Here is a 6,000-nt window from a genome sequence, read left to right on the forward strand (position 1 = left end):
TGTACCCTTTTTTTGCTTTTTTATTACTTCCTGTAGATTTTTATTATTTTTAAGTATATCTTTTGTCTCTATTGACTAATTTGCTGTATCTCTGTTGTATTTTTGTTTACTTTATAAACAATAAATAAATATTTAATTATATTACAAATAATTTTTAAGTGAATTAAAATATGCTATATTCATCCCATCTTTAACATTTCTAATATTCGTTTTTTTTTTGTAGAGATTAAAGTTTTTACTAGTATTATTTTCCTGGTGCTTTCTACTCCACCATCCTCCCAGAATCTTTTCTCATTCTCATTTTCAACTGGATATGTATATCATAAATGTTACATTCAGATTTTATTGTCTTCCTTTCAAGAATATTGAAGTTTGCTTTAGAAAAGAGTTAAGTTACTTTTTTGGCCAACTTACTCCTTTAGATATTTGTTTTTAAGCAGTATTAGCTTATGTTTATAATAGTCTTTACTCTAGTTCTACCACTAAGACGTGGCTCTTCATGGAGCTCTCCAAATTTTCCTGTTAACTCAAAGACATTTCTTCACTTGGCTGTCAGATAAAGGACATGGAAGACATAATTTTACCAATATATTTTCATAAGGATTACTGGAGACATTGTGGTAAAGATACTCTTGAAAAAAATTGTCTACACAACAGTGAAAGTGTATTACACTAAAAGGAAACAAAATCTTAAAAGTTAATTTCTTATCTTTTAGCAACTTCTTTTCATATTGTCTATGTCTTATCCTCTTGTGATGTACTGTTGATGACTTATTCAGATTTATCTTTTAAGTCATAAATCCTTTGAATATGTTTGTTTTTAATTTTAAGAACTGTTATCAACTGAAGGGCATCTGGGTGGCTCAGCTGGTTAAGTGTCTGACTTTAGCTCAGGTCATGATCTCACAGCTTGTGGGTTCAAGCCCTGCGTCGGGCTCTGTGCTGAAGGCTCAGAGCCTGGAGCCTGCCTGGATTCTGCTCCCTCTCTCTGCCCCTCCCCTCCTCATGCTCTGTCTCTTTCTCTCTCTCTCTCTCTCTCTCTCTCTCTCTGTCAAAAATAAATAAACATTAAAAAAAAAACCTGTTATGAACTGAATAGTGTTTCTCCAAAATTCATACACTGAAGCCTTAACCTCCAATGTCACTATATTTGGAGATATGGCCTTTAAGGAGGTAATTAAGGTTAAATGAGGTGATGAGGGTGGAGCCTTTATCTGATGTGACTCGTGTCCTTTTAAGAAGAACAAGAGAAACCAAAGCACCTATCTTCATGTGTACACACAGAGAAAAGGCCATGTGAGAACATAGTAACAAGGCTCTGTTAGCAATTTGGGGAGAGAAATTTCCCCAGAAATCAACCCTACTGACACCTTAATCTTGGACTTCCAACTTCTAGAGCTGTGAGAAAACATTTTTTTTTGATGTTTAAGCCTCCTAGTCTGTGGAATTTTGTTATGATAGCCCACGGAGACTAATAAAATATGTCTTTAGATTTTTACAGAAAAAAAATGTGGTACTTTTTCAAACCATTGTATTCTGATTTGACATTGTCCTATCTTTCACTCATAATTTCCAATTTAAAAAAATTTCTATGAATATACTAATCATTGTCTTAGCTCAGGCCATTATGACAAAAACCGTAGACTGGGGAGCCTGATAACCAATACTTATTTCTCACAGTTTTGGAGGCTGGAAAGTCCAAGATGAGGGCTCTGGGTGAAAGGCCACTTCCTGGCTTTCAGACAACCACCATCCTTTTGTGTTCTCATGTGGGAGGGGAGAGGACACCCTGGTCTTTCTTCTCTTACAAGGACACTAATCCCTTCATGGGTTCTCATCCTTATGACCTCATTTAAACTTAATTACCTCCCCAAGGTCCCATTTCCAAATATCATAATATTGAAAGTTAGGGCTTCAACACATGAATTTTTAAGTGACACATTCAGTCCATAATAACCACCCTCATTTTTATGGCCATTAGGATTTTTCCATTATTTCTGTTTCTTGATGTGAGATATGGTTCCTTTATCATCTTACTTTCTCTGATAATGTTTCTTTTCTTTGTTTAGTTTATTTTTATGAGTTAAACCTGTGAAAGTTCAGGGTTTTTTTTTGGGGGGGGGTTGGTTAGGGAAGTTGTGTCTTGGGTTAGGAAGCATCTGTCCTGGGAGGTTTCACATTTCGTTTTGTTTTGTGTCTGGGCAGTATATGTCTATTGTGAATTTGGATCCCACAGAAGGATATATAGACAAACCATGAGGATTCTCTATTTTTTCTCATGTCTGTTTATATTCTTATGGCGACAAGAAGTTGAAAGGTATTTTTGTTTTTAATTGTTCTAGTTTTTGTCTCATGGATATGGTAGTTTTTCATAACTACCTGCTTGATATAACTAAATTGAAGCTCCTATAGTTTATTAGACATTTGGAATAAACCTCTCAGGTCTATATCTGGCTCTAGTACTCCATTGAACCATTTTGATTTCAGCTTTGAGTCACTACATTATTAAGATTTTGAGTTCAGTTTCTGAAAATTTGGGATTTACCTTTCTTTTGTGGTTGGTTACTTATTTAAATAGCTTTTGCTCTATTTTTTCCAATATTTCTAACTGTTTATTGGAGAGAATAGCCTTCCGTGTTAGCTCAGTCTCTGGCTCATAAATCTATTTAACCTGTTTAGGTCTATGTTTCTAGATCTGTAAAATGGAGATAATTACTCTTAACTTACTGGGTGTTTGTGAAAACAAATTAAATTAATGCATGTTAATGAGTTAGCATATTGCCTAGTAAATCATAAATATTCAGTATATATACTTCATTAGTATTATAATTCTAAGCAACACGCATTTAAATTATGACATAAGAAGGTACCAAAACTCAGCATTTGAAACAATTTGAAACTGCTCATTTCTTAAATTTTTCTAGTGAAAGATTGCTTAAGTAATTTTTCTTCATATCCAAAATGTAGAGAAAATTATGAGATAGATTAGTCTCTGTATTATTTATTTTTGATGAATTTCCTAATATATGTTAAATTTCCTACAAGTGCTATTATGTTTTGGGGTTACTGTTTGAGCTTTGCAATTTTGTACAAAGATTTCATGCATAAAAGACTTTGGTATTCTCTATTCTGCTAGAAGACTTTTTGAGCAGATGTATTTTTCATTCTCTTTATACAACATTGATGTCTAATGAATGGATTTTAAAATCTTATAATTGTAAAAGAGAGGTTGTTAGGACTGAGGGCAGAGGATTTGTAATTCAGAACTCCTGATATTTTTTAATGATCCAGTTTAATGGTTCTAAAAATCTATATATACATATTATATTTCTTGTATTGATTAAAACAGTTCCAAATCATTTGAAGGATGAACACGGAAGCTCTGTGGAATCTTTATCCTTAGGGAAGTGTGGTCGGGTGCGAGAAGGTGAATGTATTGAGTTAAATTAGTAAATAATTAAGAGTGGTTAAAACAACAATGTTCACACATTTTTAATTTAAACCCTGTTCAATCCTTTTAAAATGTATTTGAATCTGCAATTATTTAAGCGGTGAGGTATGCACTGAAGAGAAAGTAAAACTATAGATTTTAAGAATGTAGCTGGAGGTAATATATAAATCCAATTGATCAGTCTGGCAGAGAATTGATGCCACAATTTGTACCCACTGGCATTTTCTCTCTCTTACTCAACTGGCTTGAGAACATTATCAGAAAGTCAATATAATAGGCCAATATAGTGATATACTTTCAGTCATAAGTCCCTTGTTCAGATTAAAACTTAGTTGCTCACATTGTGGATAATAATGGACAGAGAGCCTGACTCCATCTCACTATGTGTCATCTAGAAAGGACTTGACTCAACTTCACTACAAGTTTCCATGTAGTTATCAATGATCTTAAGAGCCAGCCAAACCAGTAACAGAGGATGTCTGTCTCTTCAGAACAAAACAAAACAAAACAAAAGACAGAGAGGGAAAGATCTTATGTACCCAGCACTGAAGTCTGGCTTCAGACCTCTCTCAAGCAGCCTCCTGTCTCTGACTGCCTTTCCTGATGTTCTGATTAAGTTACCTTTAAAATTCACTCTTGATTTCAATGCTTGATTCTTTTTCTCTTTTAATTTATTAATGTGTTTACCACCTCAGCATTATCTTTACAGCTCATTCCTTTCCAAGCTTGCTCATTCCTGAAAAACTATTAGGAGACTTTTACTTTCTTTCATTTGTTGTAGAAGAATTTAATTTTGAAAGTTTTTATGTCACATAGCTTTCTATTCTCTAACAGCACAAAACTATGAGAAGGCCTCTACAGCATATTTTTTGTCCTCAGTAAATGTGTTCGAGTTATTGGCAGCTTTAACAGAGTAAGCATATGTTGATCATTATATCATCAGAACTTTTGATTCCATATATTGTTGTATAGCGCATTCCATACATGTCCCATCTAAGCTTGGCTAAGACAATATCCTACAATCTGTACTGCTTACCATATCTGCCTAAAGTGAGGATGATGATCATTTCGGCAATAGACTGTTACTGTTGAGGCACAACTAGTCCAGATATTTATCAGTAATCATTCTTACAAGATTTCTTTAATTTGGGGCATGAGAAAGGCAAGACAGCTTAATTATAGAATGGAAATTCTATACTGCATATTTTGTAGTTAAGTCATTTGCATAGTCATTCATTCATTTGTACACTTCATTTGAAAATATGTGCTGAATGTCTACTATGGACCTAGGTACTACACTAGGTGCTGGCATATAGTTGGGGGATGGATACAAAGTTGGTATTCCAACATGAGATCTATATCCTAGCATGGAATACAATCAATTAGCAAGCATACATCAGTATATGTCAGATGAAGGTGAATGCTGGGGAGAATAAGATGGTAAGGGGGAAAGATCTTGTATGTTCTGAGAAGGGCTAAGGATATGGGATGGTCATGAAAGACTTCCCTAATTAGGTGATATTTGAGCAAAGACCTGAAGGAAGTAAAAAAGCAAACTGTGTTAACATGTGGGAAAACAGCATTAACAGCAGAAAGAAAAGCAGCTACAAGTCTCTGACACTGAGGCCTGCTGGCAAGAAGCATGGACATTAGCATGCCTGGAGCAGAGTGAACAAAGGGAAAGGTCTTAGGTTGCATTCCTCCGAGCTGCAGATTGATGTGCCAGTGATTTGTAAAGAAATTGATGAGGGAGGGGAAAGTAAAAAAGCTAAATATGAATGCAATCTCAAGTGAAATCCTCACCTCAACAAATTCCTCTGGGTGTTCTGGAGTATAAGTTACCTTCACAGAATTGTACCACCTTGAGGTAAGAGAACTGGGCTTTTATGTGTCTACACTAGTCAGTTGTTGGCTGTGGGCAGCCCTCAGCAGACTTATCAGTGCCTCTGGGCAAGACAGGTTCTACTGCTCAAGATAGTCTCCTGAAAAAGGCTGCAGGTGCCAGGCATGCAGAAGTTATGGGAATGGGTACATAGAACCAGAAATATTATCCCAGGACATCAAAGAGAACATGGGATCAGAACACTTACCAATATTCAGCTTCCCCTGCATTGTGATATAGCCCTGTAACTGAAATGTAGCAAATGAAATACAGAACTTGAGTCCTTAAATGACCGTGGGAAGAATTCAACCTATATATTTTCAAAACCAGTTTGCACTGTGACATTAATGATAAATAACATAATATTTATATATTTATAATATAGAATTATAATTTATAATATTTATAAATAATTCTTTATAAAACTTTTATTATTTTGGACGTTATACCTATTGGCAAGGGTTAGTCTGCCATATCAGTTAGCAAGTTTTTCTTTAAAATATTTATGGTTTAAATAGATTTTTCTTCCTGTGATGAAAATAAAAGACCTTAGGGGGATAAGTGATAAATCAGTGACATCAGTTAGGAGGGTACCACAATGGTTTTGGAAAGCCAGCAGGCCTTGCTTAGTATGGATTTCAAAATTCTCTATTTTTGTTCAGTCTAA

This window comes from Prionailurus bengalensis, chromosome B4 (genome assembly GCF_016509475.1).
Source record: "Prionailurus bengalensis isolate Pbe53 chromosome B4, Fcat_Pben_1.1_paternal_pri, whole genome shotgun sequence".
NCBI classification, from domain to species: Eukaryota; Metazoa; Chordata; class Mammalia; order Carnivora; family Felidae; genus Prionailurus; species Prionailurus bengalensis.